The 27,500-nt window shown below is 35.4% G+C and overlaps 1 long non-coding RNA gene across 2 annotated transcripts in view; it reads right to left on the reverse strand.

Annotated features, from left to right (window-relative positions):
- LOC136839000 (uncharacterized) overlaps nt 1-27,500 on the reverse strand; it is a 454,482-nt gene that overhangs the window by 86,504 nt on the left and 340,478 nt on the right. For both annotated transcript variants that reach the window (XR_010853180.1, XR_010853181.1), the window contains one exon: nt 2,541-2,585. This is a non-coding gene — a long non-coding RNA (uncharacterized lncRNA). The remainder of the gene's footprint in view (nt 1-2,540; nt 2,586-27,500) is intronic.

Below are 27,500 nucleotides of genomic sequence, written 5' to 3' on the forward strand. Positions count from 1 at the left end.
ACAAGATTACTTTTGCTCTGATCGTGAATTCTATACTAATATCACACTCACTTCAGAACCAAGCTATCCAAATTAACTGCAAATCCACAGAAACTCGCATGTTAACGCTGCATTTTGAAATTGATAAAAAAAAAGACTGTAATGCAGTTTCTCCAATATAAATTCATTAGGCGCAGTTGATGTCAGAATAAATTAAAGCATACAGAAATATTCATTGACACTAACTGAATAAACTCATGCGGAAATGTGCTTTTGAAGTTATGGAGGAATTCTCGTCAATCTCATCAAGGAATAAACGAAATTCATTAACTTCTTCTTTAATCTAGGCACGAAAAGGGACGTTTACCAAAAACTCCAGTGTGTCTCTGTTCACCTTCACAGGGAATTGAGTAATTGGTTGGTAGCCAGCTGTAATGGGGCGCAGCTGGTGTCTGTGTGTGGACACACACACAGAGAGAGAGAGAGAGAGAGAGAGAGAGAGAGAGAGAGAGAGAGAGAGAGAGAGAGAGAACATAAAACGTGAGTGCTGTCAGTTCTTGAAAAGCTCAAAGGCAACTTTCATATGTGTGATTTCGAAAGCCTTCCCGTTGTCTCCTATTTAAGCTGCGATAAGAATCTTATGAGCACTGCAGCTCACAACCGATTCCAGCGGTCTGTTGTAAGCTTCAAAAAGTCTTTCTTTCAATTTTATTTTTTATGCGATTGAAATAAAATAATAGATTATGCAGTCACCACCCGATATGATTCGACTTTAAACGTGCAAAAAAAAAAAGTGAAGCTGTCAGAATATATAGCTAAAAAAATACTATAGATAAAAAAAAATATATAGCTAAAAAATGACAAACTTGTATTATATCAATATGAGAATGGCCTTTAACTATTGCAGGAAGTGGGTGTCACCATAATATGACCAAATAATCGCGATATGATTATGATAATCTTTCGAAAATTTCCGCCAAATTTCTTCTTTCAATTGGATCCGATTCTGAATAGCAAAGCTAATGTTTCTATGATTACTAATCAAATTGATTATCATTGCAATCAAATTCAATTTCACGACCAATGTAGCACCTATAATGGAACGCTAAAGTAGGTCTGCTACTGCCTATATTATTATTATTATTATTATTATTATTATTATTATTATTATTATTATTATTATTATTATTATTATTATTATTATTATTTATTTATTAATTTTTTTTGTCTATCAGAGTCATCCTATTCGACTGGATGGTTTTTATAGTGTTGGGTTCAGGGTTGCATCCTGCCCCCTTAGAAGTCCATCACTTTTCTCACTCTGTGCGCTGTCTCTAGTAGCACACTCTTCTGCATGAGTCCTGGAGCTACTTCGGCATCTAGTTTTTCCAGATTCCTTTTCGGGATCTTGGGATCGTGCCTAGTGTTCCTATGATTATGGGTACAATTTCCACTGATATATCCCATGTCCTTCTTATTTCGATTTTCAGGTCTTGATACTTATCAATATTTTGTCTTTCTTTCTCATCTACTCTGGTGTCCCATGGTATTGCCACATCAATGAGTGATACTTCTTCATTTTGTCAATCAACGTCACGTCTGGTCTATTGGCACGTATCGCCCCATCTGTTCTGATATCATGGTCCCAGAGGATCTTTGCCTGATCATTTTCTATCACTCCCTCAGGTTGGTGTTCGTACCACTTATCACTGCAAGCTAGCTGGTGTTATTATTATTATTATTCGAAGGAAGTAGACCCTCTCTTAAACAGGCCTTATTAAAAAGGATGGCTGTATTATGCGAATTTATCTTTTCTATTTTCCTTATAATTCGCTTTTCAGGCTCAGCGATGTTGGTCAGCAACTGGCCAACATTCATATTGGAAAAAAGCGAATTATAAGGAACATAGAAAAGATACTATATAAGATAAATTCGCATAATACAGCCATCCTTTTTAATGACACATTATTATTATTATTATTATTATTATTATTATTATTATTATTATTATTATTAGGTAGCAGACCCTCTTAAAGCATGCAGTATCGAAGGTGATAGCCGCATAAGCTGAATTCAATATAGATAGATTTTTCTGTATCTTTCAGATGACGTGCCGATGTTTGTCATTCTTGGAGAGGAAGGCAGTTACAACTTGGGCAGAATTACTTCGGACGTTACTCTGTAACTGCTATACTGTAGAGTGTTCTTCCGAAATGAAGCTACCCAAGTTTGTAGCTGCCTTCCCCTCCAAGAATGACAAACATCGGCGCGTTACTGGCAGAATGCAGTAACCCTGAAAAATCAGTCATCAGAAAGATACAGAAAACTCTATACAAACTGAATGCAGCTGATGCAGCTGTCGCCTTTAATACTACATATTATTATTATTATTATTATTATTATTATTATTATTATTATTATTATTATTATTATTATTATATTAATGCTGTTTTTGTTGGTGTTGTTTAAACAATCAGAGAATTATTCAAACTCTGACTAAATTCCACAAACAACGCCAATGTTATTAATTAGACAATATTATAGAAAGAGTGGCTAATTACCTTATATAAACCAGCGTCGCAAAAACCATGGTCATGGGCACCGTTCTGAAAGAAAAAACAGGATTGTTTTAGGAGGGTGTGGGTGGTTATGGTCCAAAAAATGTTGGTTATTGTAACGAGAACAGTGCTAGCAAGCAAAAACGAAGACTGACAGGCTGGGAAAATGTACAGAAAAGGATTAGTATCAACTAATCCTGAACAGCAGATGTTTAGTGATTCAGATAAGTTAAATAAGACTTTGCTGCAACAACAACAGTATTTTAGGAACAAGGTATCAGAATTATAAGGCAAAATATAGAAAATAGACATAGTAGGTTCGAAAATCTACACCTTAAATTTGGCCCCCATCAACGTGTTCAACATTTCGTCCGTGTAAAACGATGATATAAAACTGACCATTTTATGTGTCATTGCAACATTTGTTAGAAATATTGAAAAAATTAAGAATACTTTATAATTATACAAATGAACTATGCTAACGTAGCTAATGTTACACATACATACATTTATATATATATATATATATATATATATATATATATATATATATATATATATATATATATATATATATATATATATGAAAAAGAAATCGCTAGAATATTTTCCGTCTCTTTTCGCTCGGTTGGACGTCTGATTTCAAATACATATTCACGTGACTGCAAGTTCAATCGATAAGTTATGAATGAATTTATCATCTGTGATGGTACGCGATTATAAGTCTATCGATGCAAACAGCGGTGGATTATGGAGGCTCTGACTCGTATACAATGGGCGATGTTGCTTAATGAAAAATTTCCATTGTGAAGGATTAATATTTGCAAAAAGTTTGCCCCACCCCAGAAAAAAAAGCACACACACACACACACACACAGTCAAAGAGGGTTCTTGAATGGATATCGATGTGCGTGACGGATCATGTTAACTCCTTAAGAAAGGATTTACTTTATAAAGAAATTTCTTCAAACTGGTTACCAATGTGTATGTAGAAACATGCATTTGGAAGAAGAGGATATTAGGATATCTATACGAACATCATACGCACGCCTACTTCAAAGAGTGCTGACCTGCTTTTTGATGATAATATTATTATCTTGAAAATGTATTGAAACCTGTAGAAGAAATATAGGAAAACATAAAAAAACCATGAAAATATGAACTGGTCCAAAACATGGAATAGATCTAATTGATTGAACTCATAATTTTCGGATGGCATCACGTGACCTCGTGACTTGAGACTTTTTGAACATATTGTCCCAAAATCTCAAAATTTGTATCATTATTAGCTGTTAAACCTTCGATACCGTCTTTAAGAACAAGAGCGCTCCAATTTCGCCATTAGTATTGCTTACTGACATTTTTTGGGTTGTCATTAAATACCTACAGCCGATATCATTGTAACCAATAGGAGGTGAGCAACGTGATATTCCGCCAGTCACGATTGACTTAGGCACTGTCGCCTTCGGATATTTACCGTCAGTTCCAAATATCAACCAATTATAGATGGTAAGAATCAAAGATGTCCAAACAAAAGGGTAATATATTTTAAAACACTCCGAAGTTTTAAATCTTGCGAAGGGGGTATATATTTGCCTCTTCTCTCTGTCTGCACACGTCTCTCTATGAGTTTTGCCAACAAGAGAATTAAAAAATGGTATTTATACATATACGGTTTCAGCCACTGGCTTCAGTCCCATTAAAAATTAATCAAAACCCGAGAACTGCTGAAAATTAATGGTGAACCTGGATAAATGGTTGTGAAGGAATACTGTATCGTGAATAGCAATCCCTTTATTTATATGAAAACAATTAAACAATGAATGCTTATGTTGCGGCATCGCACTGTTTGTATAGAGTTGGTTCTGAATCAAAACACTTGCAGCCCACAATCAATTACAATGGGCACTAATTGTATTTATCAACAGTGGCTTTGTTGTACCTACATTCAACGTTTTATTGGAAAGTTTTTACAAAGAGTTTTCATTTATCATGTTGACGACTTACGTGATTATGTTGGACCACTGGTCAGAGATAATCAATGATACTGAATCAATGGCTTAATGCGCAAAAATAGTTCGAGTTAGCGAGCCTGAGAAGTTACATGCTTTGAGATCACAAGCGCTCACACATTATACATTACATACAATGTATGTTTGTAAATATATAGATATATAGATAATATATATATATATATATATATATATATATATATATATATATATATATACATATACATATATACATATACATATATATGTGTGTGTTTGTGTTTGTGTGTATGTATATTTTATAAATGTATGAAATTTGCTCGCCGAAGTGAAGAAAAATATCAATAAGAAATCAAGAACTACGCTAAAGGAGACGTTTTCTAAGATAAATATCAATGGAATTGGAAGTTTTTAAAATAAAAGAACGCCTATCATTCACTATTTAAATATGGACGATAGCCTTTACAAGCTACTTACATCATCCTATTGATTTTGATAATAGTTAATGCCAGGCTTAAAATAAATGACCACCAGGTCAAAAGACAAGAGAGAAATGAATTCAATTCCCTTTTTTTGGGCCACGTCTGTAGGCAGACGAGATTGACAACTGACTGTTAGCTCCCACCTGGAGGTAAGGGAGAAAATTAAACAAAATATAAATGTCCCTCTTGCTCGGATTCATATATTTGGTCAGGCTAATTAGCATATAATTCTCTCTCTCTCTCTCTCTCTCTCTCTCTCTCTCTCTCTCTCTCTCTCTCTCTCTCGTCATTTAATTTAGACTTGAAAATATTTCCCCGGTTAACAGACACGATACAACTTGACTCTTCCAATTTTCTTTGAAAGATAACCTAAAAAAAAGGTAAATTTGACAAAATAAAACAAAGAAAACAAACCACATCAGCATTATACAATATGCTAAGTGGTGAACGATAAAACAAGATTAAATTTTATCACGCAAAATTTCAAGGCAATAACGAGTACCTCGCTGGTATATTTGCATGACAAGAAAGTAAAGTTTAATATAGTTCGGTTCCTTGCAGCGGGATGTTCCCGTCAAGTTCATAAAATGCTTATGAAGAACCCGTCATGAATATAAATAACATCAAAAATATTATACAGTCTTTTTCGCCTTCATAAGGTTCCTTTAGCCTTTCTTCCTCAGAAGTAAACGTGGGTGTGGGTAAAAAAAAATGCATAGATAAAAAAGATAAACAGAATTGAAAGACAAGAAGAACAATTATAAGATATTCATAAATTCCATTTGGATACTAAAGGGGTACCTGAAAATCTAAAGAACACATGGAGAACATTGTAATGAATTTATAGCCACTAAACAATGTCAATCGCTCATATATCACCTGCAAAATTCAAAATTATTGCATAAACTTTTACAGCCTAAAAATACTAATACAAAACAGAATCTTTCGCTACGAGATTCATTAAAGCGAGGTCTATTATACATACTTGAAGAATCATTGTTAGCCGAATAGAGTTTGATCTTTCTGACGTACCAGATATGGTTAAATCGATAGAAAATCTGGATCAGTATTGCTGGAGCCCCTTTTTCTCAATACTCAGCCGTTTTCTCCTCCAAGAGAAAGACAGGCTCGTGGTGGATATCGTTTATATTTGTCACCTTTCTGTTACTTTGAGTAGTTGATGAGTGGTAATGAAGCACTGAAAAATTGTAGTGAAAAATCAGCAACTTACTGCAAGTTTGGACGAGGGCCTGGCTCAACTAAACGAGAGAGAGTGAAACCAGCCGTGCATCAGAGGGTCAAAGCAATATAAACAATAACGAATGCAGAAAGCAACTCTTCATTTGAACACAGGAACACGAGGCAGTCGTGACCTACTTACGATTGCGTTTCTGTCAAGATAATGAGTATACTTGTTATCAGAAAAAGAACGAAAGTAAAACTATCAGCGGAAGACGGGGACAACAGAGGAAAATATAAGAAGCCACCAAACTACAGAGTTAAAATAATAAATGACAAGTAAAAAGATGTGAACCATGAAAATATCAACTGTGAAGAGGATGAATGCTTATTGTTGGCAAAATCAGGTTGCGACTTAATAAATTTCAATTTGCTTTCGCAGGACAGAATACAACCAGTTGCACAACAGAGAGAGAGAGAGAGAGAGAGAGAGAGAGAGAGAGAGAGAGATATGCGCTGTATTTTTGTTTACGACTGGCATGAAAGTAATCTGCAGCGTAATCCGAAGGATCAACAGAGCTAAGTGGATGAGAGTTGTGAGAATGTATTTCTCTGCCATAAATACGCTTTCCACATCAGATACTAATCACGCGGTTGTTTTCTGTGCATAAATGAAAAAAAAGTTCTTTTGAGAAAAACTATGTATGGCAATTCAATGTTTGTATTGAGTTTACCATATAAAAAACAAACATATACCACGGCTGCATGCAGAACGCCCTAGACTCGGCTGAGCAGATAGCCAGAATCCAGGGTTAATAGACTACAGGATTAGTCCGCTTCTGGCCAAAATAAGGACAATCTGGCGCATGTCATCGTCTGGCTGCTTTTGGTCTAAGACCAAGAAAAGTCATCAGTCAGTATTTGGCCTTCCCAAATACTGACTGATGCTCTCTTAACCCGGATTAGTTCTTTTTAATCAAGACGACCCGACCGCGACCATGGCTGCTTGATCAGTGTATGGATGCCATAGTTACCCTTCATTTCCTTGTTTTCCTGGTTTTCTTCTATGGAAAGCTTCCAGCGACGTCACAAACATGCGCAGTAACGCCGGGACGGTCTAATCTAACTTTGTACAGTACTCTATTAACCAGACTACGAGATAAAATTGTCATAAATCTTCCGCCTGTTTAGAAAAGTAATTAAAAGTTGAAGTATTTATTCACTATCGTAAGTCAACACCAAGTAAAGAAGTATCATGTTAACACAATAAGCGGAAATAGACCCTAGGTTGTACCAAGGAGCTTGTTCATTTGTTACTGCCTGAGTCTTTGTAGGACTGGAGGTACTATAGTCAAACTCAGCCTTTTTGGCCACTAAGGCGGTGGCCGCGTTAAGCCGGGAATATCCGCACAATTGCCACAATTCTCTAAATACGCCACGACAGTGATGACGAAATGTCTCTTGATATTTTTTATACTAATTAAATATAAGGTAATTACTCTGTTATATAATAAAACTTCATATGTTTAAGAATGACTAATCTTTTGCTGGGGAAATTAAAATTATTAAAAATGTTTTCCTGAGATTTGACAACACCGCTGTGCTGGGTGAGTGCGTTCAGCCAGACAAGGTCATTCCATGTCACTAAACTATGGAAACATCTCCTTGCCTGCACAGTCAAGCGAAGGAAATAATCTACAATGTCAATCGGTACTTTTTTTAGATGAAAAGGCCAACGGCGCACCTTTGTTACCAACCACTCAAGCCCTTGCTCGGACAGCCAAAGCCACCAAAGTAAGCGAAAGGCCAGTTAGAAGGATTTGCTCCAAAGCAAATCAAGAATGGTGGTCAGAGGCTGAACACAAGAAACCTATCTTCCATTCACCGACAAAATCTCAGGCGAATTTTGATGACTTTGATAAGTGTGTTCTAAGAAGAACTGTACTGGAATTTTACGAAAGAAATGAAATCCCTACACTCTACAAAGTTTACCTACCTGGGGAGACGTGGCAACGGTGCGAAAAATCCAGGGTAAACAAGGGATTTTAGCGGACTAAAAGGCTGAGTTTGACTATAATGTCAAAAGAGAAATCAATGACCACAGACAACCAGAGTAAATCGGCGTCACGTTATCGAGCAATCTAATGCATCTTGTTGTTAGGAGCTGTGATAAAAAGGGATTTTATCTACAGTATACTGAAACTAAGGTGGGGTTATTAAGATCCGGGACAACAGTCAAGTGATTTCAGCAATTTAACAACAAACAGAATATTTTGACATGTTCAAAATTCATTCATATGGCAAATAAAACTTCAGTCCGTGCGGCTTGACGAGCCAAACGTATAAAGCATTTAGTTTCTGTTCACTGTTATTGACTTCATGTGGTATGGCGGAATAAGTCTGGTTTATATATTTGTGAAAATACTTCTTGAATTATTCCAAACTATCATAACATTCATGTTCAAAAGCATGAATTTTTCATTAAATGCTTTCTTTTTCATCGTAACGAATAGGTTTTAGAGTGAAACCACTAACCGATTTTTTTCCAAATTGAGGCTGCACTCTGCCAATATTATCTATCATTTGTCTGTTTTATCTATCTATTTTTTTATTTATCTGCTAATCTATCTGTCTGCACACACACACATATATATATATATATATATGTGTATATGTTCTGTGTAAATTATCGGTTCGTTGTATATATAAAAATTTCAATTTCAATGTACCAAAAGGTCTAAAAGTTTGAGACGCTTTTTCTTGCACAAACCTTTTCGATTACCAAGAGAAACAAAACATGGTTTTTTTACATCCTGATTCCTAACACAATTCGACCGAAAGGATTAAAAAAAAATACAGAAATCTCACAGGCATCAAAGACATGTCGTTTATGACAAGGGAAAAAACTGCAAATCGGACGAAGCTTGAATGTTCTCAAAGTTTTCCGACCCCCAACAAACAAACCCAAGAGGGAAGATTACAGTGACTACTGTAATCCCTAAAAGGATTAACGCAGTGGAGGAGGATGGTACGTGATACTTTTGGTATTAAAAGGGCTCTAATGGCATAAGCCTGGACTCTTGAGCCACGGTCGCTTGAACGCAGTAATTGCTCTCTTCTGTCTCTTTGCGTTGCTACTTGACCACAAACACGAGGAGGGACACAGGGAAAAAGGGAGGTGTTATCAAGGGTCAGGGGAAAAACGAGGACTTTTTAAGGGTCAGAAAAACAGGACTTTTTTTAAGGGTCAGGGAATAAAGGAATTTTTAAGGGTCCGGGAAAAAATGACTTTTTAAGGGTCAGGGAAAGAATGACTTTTTAAGGGCCAGAGAAAAAATTACTTTTTAATGGTCAGGGGAATAAGGAATTTTTAGAGTAAGAGACAAAGGACTTTTTAAGGATCAGGGAAAAAGGACTTTTTAAGGACCAGGAATAAAAAGAATTTTTAAGGATGAGGAAAACAGGACTTTTTAAGGATGAGGAGGGAAAAAAAATGAATTTTAAGGGTCAGGGGAAAAAGGAATTTTTAAAAAAAAAACTTTTTAAGGGGGGGAAAAGGAAAAAGAAGGGACTTTTTTGATGGACATTTTTGATCAAAAACTTTTAAGGGTTACACAAATATCAACTTTTAGTAAAAAGATTCAATGGGTTTTCGGCCCAAAAATAAAAGGAAATTGTTTTAGGATATAATGACTATGAATGGCTTCCTTTCAAGATTCCAGACACAAGAACAGCACTCCAAAATAGTTATCCTGAGGTTTAATAACTGTTCTAAGAATATGTTAAAAAACGGGTTTCCGTTGTTACTGGCACTACCCATTCATCACGATGCTATATATATGAAATTATTGATTCAGATGCACGCAGTGGCACTTAAACCATTCAGAATACTCGCTGTAAACCCATGAGACTCAATGGACATGTGTAACCAACCATATCTTCTATGTGAGGCGAACAGCAAAGCAAAGAATAAGCGTCTGAGAGCAACCAACAACTAATGAAGTTGAGTCGATAACGAACAGTCTAATTATTAAGCAAAGCTAACTCTGCAGATTGCATCATTTGCATTTTCTTTCACGAATACTAGGCTACTACCCCATGTACTTGGTTATAAATCATGATTTTCCCGGGAACTCCATAAGAATCTCCCAAATATTTGAATCTAAAACAGTAAAATTTAAAAAAATATTAAATGCAGAAGCATTTGGTATGGATAGGAATGTATGTATGTATACACTTATATAAATACACACACACATTATAAATATATATATATATATATATATATATATATATATATATATATATATATATATATATATATATATATTATGTTATAATATATATATATATTTCATGGTTTTGATGATTATTTCATACGATGATTATGCATATACATATATGCTTTAGTGTCCATTATAACAAACTATATCTCATTTTTTTTTATTTACGTACACGTACACAAACTCATTGTGAAATTACTTTTTCTCACATAACAACCTAAGCTGGATCCTAAACTGACGTTTCTTCAAACAGATTAAAGCTATAAATAAATTATATTTGGCTATGCATGCTAAATCTTTCGGCCTGGTTATTTATAACTAACACTATCAAAGCAGGACCCACTTGTCGCGAAACATGATTTTTTTAAATACATCTAAATAAACGAAAAAAGCAAAGAAAGACTTAAATAATTACATTGCAAGTTGAAAACAAACAGAAGAGGAAGATGGTACGCAAGATTCCAGTAAAAAGATCAGATTCAGAAATGCATCGGTTCCACCTGCAAGAGCTGGATCGCGAGGGAAAATATCTCGCTTTATCTGCGATACGTGTGATCCCTGGGAGCTCTGGGGCCACACCTCCTGCCTCGCGCATAATCTCCGGTCAGCTGATGCTGTGAAGAGGATCTCAAAAGATTTCATCTCCCGGGACATCTGTTCAGGTCAGGGTTACTGTCAAGAAGGGCTTGAGAAGAGAGAGAGAGAGAGAGAGAGAGAGAGAGAGAGAGAGAGAGAGAGAGAAGGGGGAGGAGGGGAGTGAAGGTTTATTTTATGGGGATAATTTCATTTGATGAGAAATATTTCACATACCCAATCAAGACCAACACTGGATGCTAAGCAAATTATATAGGCGAATTATAATTACTTCTACGAGAATTCACAAATCTGTGCTTGTTCAAAGCACGGATAAAAGAGGGGCCCAGCATAAATTCATAATTCTCTGTTCTAATGTAGGCGTGTTGTATCATAAAAACAAACAACAACAGACTTAGTTGCTTTGTATAGCTAAGCGTTTTCATTGGGTATTTAAGTAGTCCTGAATATTTTGTGGCAACGTCATAGGTCGAAGGAAAGGATTAAAATTTCACAGCTCCTGGAAATGGAGTCTTCAAACAAAATCATGAAGAGATGAAATATAAAACACGAGTCAATTATTCAGAGGCTCTGCTCTGGCCATGCCATTACTCAATCAAATCTTCATGATCTGTGACAGAGAACAACCAAGAGGGCATTAAAGAATCACTCCGACTGTGATGCCACGTTACAGGACTTTGTAACACGACTGTAATGTATTTCAGAATATTTTGGTATATTCCGAAATTAAGATGGATGGCTTTCAAACTATGCGAGTTTGGAGCTCTGTTTAAATATCAAGTGATTAAGTAGCAAGAATTATGAATTTTATTATTCTGTGGAAAAAATAGTATTAAAATAGGAATATAATGGCTTTCAGTACACAGAAATATGTATAAACAAACACTTTCTGTAATACTACACAGCTACTGAATATTTTAAATTGCCTTTTTTCATGTACTCAGCAAAGTCGATAAGCTTGACAAGCAAGCTCAGTTTTCGCTGTGTCAACACAAAACTTGAAAGACGGTATTAGATATATCATGCAAATGCTCGGGAACTAAGGGAGAGAACAAAATAATCATAAATATCATCACAGAACTTCACATCGTGATCCCGGCAATCAAAGTGTAACAAAGTCTTCTGGCAATGTGGTAGAGGATTCGAAGTGTTTTTTCTGGCATTCCTATATTTCCTCCGCCTCTGCAGCCTAATATAAATTCCTGTTGTTTTTGCATGACGATGCAAGAAAAACAAGGCTTAGAAGGAAACGCTTCTGCATTCCACCAGCTTCGTTACCCTAAATCCTCACCGGAATTGCTGAACTTTCCAAGAGTTCATAATTGCTCGCATTAATTGAATAACTGAGTTATGAATATCAGGCTGTCAAGTCAATCACTGCACTGGGGCGTTTTCGGCCATTTAGCGCTGAACACAGTGACACGAGGGAGCACGAGTAGATGGATAGTCGGATAAAGAAATCCAGAAAATAAAAGAAACTAAGTAAAATGATCTAAGGTGGGTCAAACATACACACATCAAATATGTATGTCCAACATGGCATATGGTCATACATTTTGAGAATGTATCGCTAGGTTGGAAGGACTGACCGACAGCTTTATAGTTTTCCTCGCTCATACTACCGCCAAAGTTCTGTGACTCATACCGGCATGTGATCAGACACCAGCTGCGGTTGTGGCAGTGTATGATCAAACATGTTGGACATACATGTTTGAGAGTTTATCCCACCTGTGGAAAAACGGCACAGTTCCACTAAGAAATAATGGTCAGAGATGTTGGACAGCAACAACTAACGCTAAGTGGGATTTGAGCCACGATATAATGTAGGTTACAAATCAAGCAATGCAATATAATGGTTAATGGCTATTATAGAGAGAGAGAGAGAGAGAGAGAGAGAGAGAGAGAGAGAGAGATCAATGAACAATGAAATCCCCATAACTTGACGAAATCCTATGGCGAGCGTGCATTATGACAAGGGGTTGTGTACCCTTGAAAGAAGTGTGGTGGCTAAAACCTACCACAATTATGACTGCTCGGAGGTTAACGTTGGGACATCTGTAACCGGGAGGGAGCTACAATTTTTTGGGTGGCACATATTATGAGTCCCGAAAGCTCTCCATAGGCCTAGCATGCCGGTGAGCTTTTAATAAATTGCTCAAGAAGAGCACAACTTGCCTCAGGGTGGACTACTGGCACTCAGTATGGAATTCCTGAGGCAGGATGACTGACGAGTTTGACAGCTTATCCTGAGTGTAGTGAGTAAGGTGAGGAAAGCCTTAGGCTGTTTATTTTTTCTGTGCAAGAACGATAGTCTTGCCGTTACGGAGCTCCACGATTAGAAGTTTATCGCCTCCCAGCCCGGGGTCTGGAAAGGTACGTAATATCCTTGGTACAAATACACTAGACAAGTAATTCGTCACAAACTAGACATCCGAGAAGCCATGTAACGATTCATCGTCATCATCAAATTCCGAAAAGACTGACGGACAGGTTTATGAAGAGTTTGCTTAAATAACCAATATTTACTGATAGTCTGAAAGCAATAATTTTCAATACCGTGGCGCACTGGGGGAGGTATGGAATAATTGCAGTTGTCTGCATACTATCCACAGCAAAAAGATTAAAATAAAATGCCAGTTAACAAAATGTCAAACAAACACCAAGAAATGGTACCTGTCAAAGAACGGTAAACCACCTCGAACAAATATGAAAGCCATTCCGTCGTAAGGCTCGAAAAACACGCCGTGCTCTTTTTTTTTTTTTTTAATGGAATGGATTATGCACGATTTATTCACCTAACGGTAAAAACGGTTCGTTACCAGTCATTACTAAATAATAGTATCCTATCCAGTGCTTAAAAATCAAACAGCATTCTGAAGAAGACGATAGCGACGCCATTATTGGTTGGTCATAATTTCCACAGCAGTGTCCAAATCCAGTAGAGTATAAATAGATTGGAGTTATTTCTGTTCGTCCTTCCAGCAATGAAGCCACGATATTTGCCGACCATTGATAGAAAATCAATAACAAATATTAATACTGAGGAAATAACGATACTTAGACTACTGTAGTTCGTTGTGAGAGAGAGAGAGAGAGAGAGAGAGAGAGAGAGAGAGAGAGAGAGAGAGAGAGAATAATGGTAATAAAATTATGAAAAACTTCGACTGAAATTCTAAGAAATTTACCTTTGGATTTTATCTGGCTAAATTCCAAGTCTATCTTTGATGAAGTTGGAATTATTAACATGAGACTTTCTTTGGGCCTGGAAAGCTTACTGAAAATTTATCCACTTCCGTTCAGAATGGATTATATCCATACAAGTAATTCCTCTGGTACTGTACAGTCTTGTATAAGTAAAAGATTGTTATAACTGATCTTGTACAACAACCGTTATCTACGCGAGGAAAAATCGAGACCATCAAATTTCCCGTTACATCTCTCAACCCCAAGTGTGCAAAAGCCAGTGACGTCAGAAGGTCAGTTCCGCCATATTAAATCAAAATCCTTATTTTTTTTACAAAAAGACATCGTTTCAGTGCATTTGCTTTCTTGCTTCCATTTCAGATTTGATTCAGCATTTCACCTTCTCTTTTTAATTACTCTTTCTTCCAAGAGCAATAGGTTTAAAGTCAAGTAACCAACTGGTTTTCTCAAAACCAAAATGAATGAAAACTACTGTTAATCTGATGGCGAGGGGGTGGGACTTATTGCTTTTAACAGCCAGAAGTCTGTAACCAGTATTTCGAAAAACTCACTGACGTGGCCACAGTCACACCACAATATCCAGAAGTTCGCAATTTGGCCAGAAGCCTCACCACATCCACCTAAGAGGCACGGAAGAGAAGAGTAGCGTTTCCCACAAATGGATCACGTTCCAAAAGCTTACTGTTTCAGAATAATGGCAGGAAGAGCTGTCTGCTATATCCAAAAGCATCGGCACATATTGGTAAAAAAAGAAAAGAGATGACTGGGTGGTCAACCTGGTGCATTTTGTTAATATACAGTTTTACCCGATTACAAAGCTTGTAGTTTTTTTTCTTTATGTCATGTCTTAGTTGAAGTGATGTCTGAAACATGGAAAGTATCCAGGACGGTAAATTACAAATTTAGATACACTTTTAGGACCTTGTATCATACAAGTACACAAACCTTGCTCACGGGCTAGTTTCCAATTCTGGCGCACGAAGTTTCGCGTGCAGACACAGACAGACAGAGTTTTAACACAGTGGGCAAGTCTGCTTGTCATAGACATCATTTTTCCAGAAAAGGTGCAAGGAGGTGTCTAAGCTTAAAATAAAAAGGTTCCAACCGTTGAACCATTTATTCGCGCATTTGGGCAAAAATTTCTTGGCGTGAGAGCGCTGTGTGCATTAGCAAAAGCAAAAATAGACTCTTCTCGGGGGTAACATACCATCAAACTTAAAACTTACCTACTTATTCTTTCCATTACCTTGTTTGCTCCGCCGGGAAGTCTTTGTATAGGAAGGAAATGGGATAAAAGCCATTGAGAGAGAGAGAGAGAGAGAGAGAGAGAGAGAGAGAGAGAGAGGAACAACTGCTTACGTAAATAGAGCAATAGAACCAAAGAGGGCTAAGCAGTGAGCAAACGAAAAAGAATATGTTAAAACAGGAAAGACTCGAGGAAGAGACGAGAATGCTGCTGCTGCTTCTTTCCAACGCTCGGGATATTTGGGTCAGAGTTTGGAACTGAGGAAAGAAAAGGAGGAAGAAGAGGAAAATGTTAGTTATAATAAAAACAGCCCAAACTCTTTAAAAGGATCGTAGACTTAACGAAAGAGTGAGAGAAAGCCATGGTCGGACAACGAACGAGAGAGAGAGAGAGAGAGAGAGAGAGAGAGAGAGAGAGAGAGAGAGAGAGAGAGAGAGAGGCAGGTAAAATTAAGCATCGATATTTTAGATGATACAGAAGACGAAAACAAAAGGCGACGATGATAACGATGGCAATAAGCTGATGACGATGGCTAACACCATCAACGCCAATGCAATTAAGCAGCTCATTACGGCCCTTAATGAGTAAACTTCACACGGAGGGACTGGGATGATGAATTTTTGTTACACGCAGCGACTTTCCTGTTATCTCCCATGATGGAAGAGCAGCGGACGAGTTTGTATCGCGGCCGAGGTACACACATTAGTTCGGAGAGGTTTTCTTGCGAGGAATATGAAGGCGGAGGGAGAGGGCAGCAAGATAAGTGTGCGTTGGGGCGAATTGGGGAAAGAGGGATCTGAAGAATAACTGAAGGAAAAATAGATAAAACGGATAAAGGAGAGAGAGAGAGAGAGAGAGAGAGAGAGAGAGAGAGAGAGAGAGAGAGAGAGAAAGTTAAGTATATCTTAGTTTAACCAGACCACTGAGCTGATTAACAGCTCTCCAAGGGCTGGCCAGAAGGATTAGATTTATTTTACGTGGCTAAGAACCAACTGGTTACTTAGCAATGGGACCTACAGCTTATTGTGGAATCCGAACCACATCATGACGAAAAATGAATTTCTATCACCAGAAATAAATTCCTCTAATTCTTCACTGGCAGGTCGGAGAGTCGAACTCTGGGCCAAAAGCGTGCTAGCCGAGAGCTCTACCCACCTCTCCAATGAAGAACTAAACAGAGAGAGTGAGTTTTGACATGATAAAATTATGGTTTCCCAAGTCCTTGAACTTTACAGAACCTATACAAGATAAACTCGCGTTCCAAACACTACTTTCCACGACCTATGCAGATCCGAAACTAGAAGTGTAGACCCAGAGTATTTAGATTAACCTCATCTACATATGAGAACACTCTGGAATAGAGCCATTATAGATGAACTGCTTTCACTAGAGTGCGCGATCTCTCGAGCCTTGATATTTCCCACTAATGATACTGCTGATGGAAACAAGGGTACCGTCCATAAAAATGTAGCAGTGCTTTAGACAGTAATTGTCGTCATTATTGCCTTTACCTAAATGGGTCCTTGTAAGTGCTAATACATATACACACTGCATATCACCAATTTAACTCCAGGGTTAACAAAGGAAGCATAATGCAATTACCCAGAGAGAGAGAGAGAGAGAGAGAGAGAGAGAGAGAGAGAGAGAGAGAGAGAGAGAGAGAGTTTGATTTAATTACTTCCTAACATTCAGAGCCTAATTTGATCTTTTTAGCTGTTCTTGCATTCGACCTTTTTACCACTCACTCTCTCTTCTTGCAACGATTGTTGGAGCAAACGCAGAGGCCTTCTTCCCCGGGTTCACGTGAAAACACTCAGTCTCGATTACCCATCAGTTCTCTTCAAAACTTTTGGGAAACTTGTGTCTTCCAATCAGTAATTTCGGCAAATAGCAAGGTCTAATAGGAATAGGAGTTTGCCCTGTAATTACTAGAAATACTTCAGTGAAGCTTCATTCGGCTTTTTTTTTAACTCTTTGCCTTCAAATCAATCCCCTTTTCAACTAAAAATCAGGAAACCAAATACTGTTGAGTGACTAGCTTTGATTAACTGCGATGCATCCTTTCATTCTCGAATGTGCTACAAGTCAGGGCTGTTTGCATTTTCTTTCTTTCTTTCTCACTCGATTCAGGAATTGAATAAATACTTTCAAACACACTGGAGAAATCAAGGCAATGATGAGAACACCTGAGCAAACGAATTTAAGCAACTGCAAGAAAATGAAGACAAACAACCGGACTTTCAAGATTGGTTAGACTTCGTTACCATGTTAATGACTGAAAAAGCTATGAGCATTAGGTATTCGCAAACCTCAGCCAAGGCTGAGTAATCCTACCCCTGAAATGTTCGCCCGAAAATTGTATTCCTATCTCTCCCAAAATTTGCGTTCATCTATCTGCCAAAACGGAATCAATTATTGACAACTACGGGGCCCACCTTAGGGAAAACTTTACTTAAAATCCAGACTTCAATTGTTGTGTAATCCTGCTGACTAACTGACAAAGAGACAAACAAATCAAACGGAACACCTAGACCTTGTCGGGAGGCAAATACCTGCCTGTCAGTGATGCATCTTTTGTCTAACACCTGAAACGTGGCGTCTCACCTTACCCGTCCATTCCCAGCTTTCCTTTGAGGGGCGGTCAAGAGAGAGAGACAGAAAAAAAGACAGGACGCTGTCTCACTTACCAACTGATGATTCTCAGACAAAATCCACAGTTTCAGAACAGCATTTTATTCCTAAATAAACATGTATCTAGTGGCTATTCTCGTGTGTGCGTGCGCGCGAGAAAAAATGGACAGATATTTTGGGCGAGAACTTTCAAATAATCAAATTATAAAGTTTTCGATACTTCGAGCCAAGACATTATATTCCTAAATTCATTTATACATAAATGTCTATTATCAAAACTATACGTACATATTACGGGTCTTGCCACAATAATTCCTCGGCCTACCAGTATATGCAGGATAAGCCAAACCACAACAGCCATTGCATAACATGGAAATAAAACCCTCTGGGTCATCTTTTTTATTGAAGCTAAGAAACGAGGGTTTATCCTTCTAAGAACTTCCTTTCCGGGAAAAATATATTGACCTAAAGCGCTTCAGAAATGGCTAATCACTCGTATTTCCACAAAAAAAAGTTTGGAATGGAGAGGGAGACACGGTGGCTATTAGATTAGCATAAGGCTATCCGGAATACATTATGTAAATGGTGCTTTCTTATACGAGTTCCAGAGTAGAAACTAGTGGGCGGTGTTGCTGCTGTTGCTGTTGGACTTTCTCAGAGAGAGAGAGAGAGAGAGAGAGAGAGAGAGAGAGAGAGAGAGAGAGAGAGAGAGAGAGAGATTAAGTCTCTTATAACAATGCAATTTATGGCAGACGCATGTCTTTTAGGAGCTGCAGACGGCTTGCCAGTTTGAAACAAAACCGCTGTCGTATGTCATGTTATGACTGTAGCAGCCATTAATGCAAACATTAATCCTCACCTGTACCACAACTCTTGTTAATGTGGACTTAATTGAAATAATTTTCCCTTTATTATTATCATTATCCTCGCTAATGTGAAAAATAATCGCGTTAATTATTCACCCCTCATTAACGTAATTATGACTCCTAATGTATCAAAGTTACCGGTATGCTTCCTGTCTCTAACCGCTATAAAATCATTTCTGTATGTTATGGGCATGAATCAGTATATATAATTACATATATATATATATATATATATATATAGTGTTGTATGTATATATATATGTATATATATATATATATATATATATATATATATATATATATATATATATATATATATATATATATATATATATATATATATATATATACAAATGTACACACACACATATATATATATATGTATGTATATATATATATATATATATATATATATATATATATATATATATATATATATATAATCTGTATATGTATTTTGTAATGTTGGTGTCATGTGAAGGATTGTGGTAAAATAAACAAAAGGATTGAGCCTTTATATACAGATTGCTATAAAAGCAAAGCTAAAAATAATCTGATCAAGTTATGCGATGGTTAATTGGCTGAACGGTTCCCTAAACTACAATGTATAATTTTGCAAATATTATGAAGAAAAGGAAGACTCGGAATAATCGAATCAGAGGATACATTGAAGTTAAAACCTCAGAAAGTTCAGGGAAAGAGAGACGGAATAGAGCCAGTTACCGGACTGAAAGACAGCGAGAAGAACAAGTAGAATGGGAAGGAGAAAAGAGGGTAGGGGGCAGATTGGGCAGACCCATTAACTGTAATTTGTCCCAACTGTTTCTCAGTTCATTCTATAACAAGAGTAGATTCTTTGAATAAGAATAATGATGATAATGATGATTATGATGATGATGATGATCACACCATTTATACTTTTACAAAATGACGGTAATATGAAACCTAGGGATAAGATTCCATGTAAACTAATACCAACTAAAGCTTATAACGGCTAAACCAAAAGGTCTTGATTTCAAGGTCGATATTTGGAGCCTGGGGTTCCGTATGATAATATTTTGTTATTCAAGTTGACAGATGATCAAACTGAGAGGTTTTGCTGGAAAACAGTCAAGATCTGCTCCCTGGAATGAAATAGATCACGCAACTGGCTTGATTTATTCTCCGAGGCAAATCATTATTGAGAAGTAGTTACTGAATGGGTATTTGCCCGTATAAAATCATGTTGTTTTTTATTTACTAGTAGCTAAGAGTCATTTACAAGGAATGGATCATCAAGGTTAGCGTTTTAGCTGAAAGCGACTTCCGAAACAGTTACAGAGAAAAGATGGTCGATGGAAATACGGAAAACTGAGCCTCCATACTATATAGAATGGGTATCCATAGGCTATCGTTGTCACTCGCACAAATCTGTGTAGTGATACAAATTCCGTTTGATTCAAGACAGTAACTTGTTTTCATGAGAAAAGATTAATATCATTAAAACGCGGCTAACCATTTGCAACTACTGACCGGGAATGAGAATTCGGGCAATACGCCAAGCACTAGATCCACAAGAGAGAGAGAGAGAGAGAGAGAGAGAGAGAGAGAGAGAGAGAGAGAGAGAGAGAGAGAGATTACCGCAACCGATAAATGTTTGGTCACCTGGGTGTCACGCAGGTCGCAACTGTCTGTCCTTCCAGAAACACATTTACCTTAAAACATGAAATTGTTTCATGGAAACAATTCCACTGACTTATCATTGTTACCATCTTAGGTGAAGGACACTGGTGCACAATTGTATATTTAATTTCTGGTAAAAATCCACAAACTGTAATCGAATTTCATAGAATTAATAATATGTATAATTAAAAAAAATATCCAGAGGTAATTTTTCCACTAATTTTTGTGTGATTTAGGCAGCGTGCTTGTAGGCCATCCAGCCTAAGCCATACAACGCACTACATTCATTAAAGCCGTTAATCCAGTACAACATTCATTGTTTAATTGGTAATTAGCAAATATGCAAATGAGTGAATCACCAATTTCAGCATTCTCCATCAAACGTATGAACATTTTTTCAGTAATGAAGGCAGTGAATGATTCCGACGGTGATTGATTATTCATTTTAATAAAATACAACCTTTTTGTTTGGATGATCTATTTACTCGTCAATAAATCATTTTGCTTGCTAATACATTTCAAAACATATAAACACATTTTGCCTGGATCATATTTAGCCTCGTTAATCAGTCCGGTGTGATAGGCGATGTTACTTTAACTCATTAACAAATAAAAGTTACCTTTCATCACACGGAAATGAAAAGGAAAAAGCTGCCCATATCTGCTGATGAAAAGCCTATGATGAATTCAGCGGGTCATTATCATTAATGCGCTCATCGTAATTATCACAATGAACGAAATGGCGTGAAAGGATCAGCCTCCAAATCCAGTCATTTGTTCATCTCAGTTCAAATGTAAATAATCACTGCCTCCAGAACGCTAATCATGTTTATGAAAGGCATAATTAGGGCAAAATGCTTTTCAATCATTTCTGAGTTCTCCCGCTAAGTCCATAAACTGCCCACCTTCTAGAGGCGGCAGCTCTTTGTTTCTTCCTCCTCTTTTCTCTCTCTCTCTCTCTCTCTCTCTCTCTCTCTCAAAGCGGCCCAGGTAACGAGACAAAAGTTTCCTGTAGAGCAAATGTCCCCCAAAATCATATCTCTCTGATAGATATGTATCTTAACTAATCATGCAGTCATTATTCTTTCATAAATAACCTACAAAATTATTTCCTAATACAGCGATAGCATATGATATCGATACGCCAGTTTTTAAGCTTCAGCGCAATATACCTTCTCCATGATGATGGAGTTAATTATTTACGATATTTTCAGTCTCTAAGATATTTTTAATATATACCATTACCAGCACAGAACTTTTCCCTTAATGATGCAAGTTAAACAAAAGACTAAGTTTCTGGAAAAGAAACTATTTTTACTTTTCCCGTATACGCATCGCTCAGTGACGCAACGTCGCCGTCAGATTTTTGTCACAAAGTTTTTCGCACAATGAATTTGAAATGAAAAGCGACCCTTCCCTCATCAAAAGCCGTCTTTCTTAGGGAGAACAGTCATCTTTTCCCGTCACATCACGAAGCCTTCAAGTGGCATCTACCCGCAGCTGAATGTCGACGTCGGCTTCGCATCGTCTCTGAAAGGGAACTTTGGCCAATTTCTTTTGACTCCCGCTTATGAAAAGCTGAAACTTTTGTCATTAAGATATACCGGAGTCATAAACTTCCTAAGGACGTCTAAGAGATCGTCATACCTCAATCCACTTAAAAAGATTAAATTTTTCTCTCTGTCTCGAGCAAAGAATTTCCGAAGATCTAATCTCTCTTTAGGTTTTCACTTTATGGGATGGAGGAGGGTAGTGGGTGGTGGAGAGACCCGTCACAGTCGGCCACCTACCAGGTATGTACTTCACTCAAATGAATTATTTGGTATCGAAAGTAATGTTCCTGAAGCGTCCCGACCTGCTCCAGAATCAAGCCCGGGACTAGTATAGGAGATTCATTGCTGGGGGGGTCAGGTTTCAGCAATAATCATATATATATATATATATATATATATATATATATATATATATATATATATATATATATATATATATATATATATATATATATATATATATGAATCTATAGTCACTTTTTACCAGATACGTATGTATTTTTAATGCCACAATCAACCGAATTCTTCACACTTTTTGGATTTTACTACAAAGACAGATCCTAATGCAAGTATGTATTTTTTAATAGCCACCCAATGCCAAATACTTGACCTTCATATATCTTGCATTCGGATCTAATGCTTTATAGTGATAAGCGTATCCAAAAAAAGTGTGAAGAATTTGAGAAGTTAGAGGTCACTGCGGATATTACAGTTACGTACCTATTTGGTAGAAAGTGACCAGTAGATTCACATATATATATATATATATATATATATATATATATATATATATATATATATATATATATGCATATATATTATCCAGGAGATGATCCCCATTCAAATGGAAAAAGGCCGCGGGGGCCATTGACTTACTTGAAATTCAAGCTTCCAAAGAATATGGTGATCATTTGAAGGAAATAACAGGAGATAATAGGAAATACAGAAAGAAGATATCAGCTATTAGAAAAGAAAAAATAAGTTTAAGACTTAGTAAATAAATAGGTAAAAAAGTAAGTAAAATATTAAATACAAGAGGAATTGTTTCAGGGTAGTAATGCATTGCATCTACGCTTGAACTTTTGAGGTTCCGATTGTTCAGCATCCTGGGGGGGGGCGGGGGGGGCGTTCCACAGCCCAAGGGTGCGAGGAATAAAGGACCTCGGAAACTAAGTAGTTCGACAGCGAAGAACATTTATTGTACAGTGGTGCTGCCATTCAGTAATTCTGGTCGCTTTCGATAAGGAAAAAAGATCATGTGAAAGAGGATCAGCTTATGAAAGATTTGTCCGAATTCACAACTACTAATATTAGGAAACAGAAACCTACCACCACGAACACTTTATCTAAAAGGGATAAATTTCTGGCAGAAACAAACGTCCACAGACATTCACACCGAAGAACAGCATTCTAGTAAAGGAGGGACAAATGACCTAAAACAGGTTGCATTGATTTTATCAGTTATAATGTAAGAGGCGTTACGTACAGTACCTTCCGTGTGGCATTTACTGACATTTTATTTTGGTGGTTCTTAAAAGTAGGATGTGAGTCAGAAGTTACACCACGCTTCAGGCTCATTAAGCAGAGTCTCATCCACTTCAAGGGGAAGATGGGGTGCAAAATCTGTACCTGGTCTACTAATCAATAGTGTCCTCATTTTATGGAGCTCAGCCTCATACCCAACCGAAAACACCAGCCATCAATTCGCTTCATGTCCCAATTGAGAGTAAGGGCAGCTTCGTTTTTTTAAGTGGAGACTTTATTACACCTACACGTGTTGCACCATCGGCAACTGAACAGTCAGGGTTTCCACGCCAACAACCATACTACTTATATACACTAAAAATAACAGCAGACCAAAAACACTACCCTGTGGAACCCCAGACACAATAGGCCTTGGTTCGCTAAAGAACCCATTAACAGCAACACACATTAACACATGGTTAGTTTATCACACATCAACACAGGTGAAAAATAAGTGACTTGTGTGGGTCCTGAACGGTTTCGACTTTATTTCCAAGTCATTTCATTAATGACTTAGAAATAAAGCCGACACCGGTAGGACCTATACTGAGTCTCATATTTTTTCACCTTTGGTGATCTATATATATATATATATATATATATATATATATATATATATATATATATATATATATATATATATATATATATATATATATATATATATATATATATATATATATATATATATATATATATATATATATATATGTATATATATATACACACACATATATATATATATATATATATATATATATATATATATATATATATATATATATACATATATGTGTTTGTGAGTGTGTATATGTATGTACTGTATATATATATATATATATATATATATATATATATATATATATATATATATATATATATATATATATATATATATATATATATATATGCATGTTTGTATGTGTTTGTGTTTGTATATATGTAAATACACACATACGTATCACACACACATATTATAAATATGTATATATATATATCATTTGTATGCGTATCTATATACACACATGCGTATCTTCACATTTATAAGCGTATATGTATGTGAGTGTACATATGTATGTATGCATGTGTATATACTTACGTATACCACCAACGTCGCCGTGCCACACCTGTATATGCCGCATACTTTACTCTTGTCATTTACTAACTGTCCACAAGTACCAGTGGTTAGGATTATAAAAGCTAGTTAAACGAAACAGGGATTTTTCTGTAAATGGCGTTTTTAATGGCCTTTCCAGCTCCATGAAACACTATTAGGTTACAGTGAATGACATTCATATATATCGTATATACACACACACACACACACATACATATATATATATATATATATATATATATATATATATATATATATATATATATATATACATATATACTATATATGTATATATATATATATACTTATATACATAATATATATATATATATATATATATATATATATATATATATATATATATCATATATATATTTATATATATATATAAATATATAAATAGATATGTATATACATTTATATATATATATATATATATATATATATATATATATATATATATACATATAAATAAATGTATCATATATATACTTATATGCATAATATATAGATATATAAATAGATATAAAAAATATATATATATATATGTATATATATATATATATATATATATATATATATATATATATATATATATATATATATTTATAAAAAACGCAGCAATCTATGTAAAAAGACATAGGTGATTGTGCGCATATACATAGACGTTATGTTATGCCCGTATGTATATCAAAGACATGCCAATGTATATTATGATCTTGATGACTTTATAAAAAGTAAACACATACGACGTTTACTCTTAATTCGAATAGTCTGAGAACGAAGACGATTCCCTTCGAAGGTATCTGCACTGTAATGGATTTGTTCCAAGTGACCTTTTACTAAGGCTGATATTTCTCACTTTTTATTCTTCTTTTTCGTTGTCATTTCTCCTAGATCTCACAATGCTAGCATTTTTTCCCTTGTTAAGCTTGATTGAATTTTGTGGGTCATTTTTCTTTCTGAAGAGATAACAAAGATTCAAAGTCAGGAAACTTCAAATATTCCTCGTTAAGGTTAATGTGTACACTGAGTTAAGGGCTAGGCGGTTTTACTTCTAGAACTGGCTTCAGAGGAGTGTTCATATATGAATTTCATCTTTTATGTACATATATATACACATTCATATATATATATATATATATATATATATATATATATATATATATATATATATATATATATATATATATATATATATATATATATATAAGTATATATACATATATATGTATATATACACATATATACATAATCATTTACAAATGTCGCTTAATATCAAATTCACGCTACCTCAGGAATATCGCCGATGGAGAATTTATCACCAAAGGAGAATTTATAAGTGACAAATGGATTAGTACTGTCGGGACGCGATCCTCGACAGCACGTACCCAGCAACTCCATTCGTCGTTGATAGCTCAGTGGTAACGTCGACTAGAGTTGCTGGGTACGTGCTGTGTCGAGGGATCGCGTCCCGACAGTACCAATCCATTTATCACTTATAAATTCCCCTTCGGTGATAATTATCCATCGGAGGTATTCCGGAGGTAGCGTGAATTTGATATTAAGCGACATTTGTAGCTTCATGATTGTATATAAATCACGGTGTGATAAAAACTTCATATACACACACACACACACACACACATATATACACACACACACATATATATACATATATATATATATATATATATATATATATATATATATATATATATATATATATATATACATATACTGTATGCTATCTCTTCAGAAGGAAAAATGACCCACAAAACTCACTCAAGTTTAACATAAAAAAAAAAATGCCAGCTTTGTGAGATTTTGGAGAAATGACAAAGAAAAAGAAGAATAAAAAGTGAGAAATGTCAGCCTCGGTAAAAGGACATTTGGAACAAATCCATTACTGTGCAGGTAACTTCGAGGAGAATCGTCTTTGTTCGTAGACTCTTCGAATTACGAGTAAACGTCATATGTATTTACTTTTTACAAAGTAATACATAATATACATTGGCATGTCTTTGATATGAATACGTGCATAACTTCTCAGTACATGAGCACAATCACCTATTTCTTTTTCACATAAATTCTTACGTTTTTGACAGATTAATAAAATATAAAGGCTTAAAAAATTACGATACACAGGTTTTTCTGTGATAAGGGGCAAACAAATGTTTTATTTCAAATATATAAGAAATAAAGAAATCCGAAACATATCAGGAAGAAGTTAGGTAAAACCCAAATACAATATATACAGTATATATATATATATATATATATATATATATATATATATATATATATATATATATATATATATATATATATATATATATATATATATATATATTATATATATATATATAATCTCTCTCTCTCTCCTCTCTCTTTCTCTCTCTCTCTATAATATATATATATATATATATATATATATATATATATATATATATATATATATATATATATATATGTATATATATATATTATATATATTTATATATATATATACATACATATATAATATATATATATATATATATATATATATATATATATATATATATATATATATATATATATATATATATATATATATATATATATATATATATATGTTCTACTCCAACG

This window comes from Macrobrachium rosenbergii, chromosome 5 (genome assembly GCF_040412425.1).
Source record: "Macrobrachium rosenbergii isolate ZJJX-2024 chromosome 5, ASM4041242v1, whole genome shotgun sequence".
NCBI classification, from domain to species: Eukaryota; Metazoa; Arthropoda; class Malacostraca; order Decapoda; family Palaemonidae; genus Macrobrachium; species Macrobrachium rosenbergii.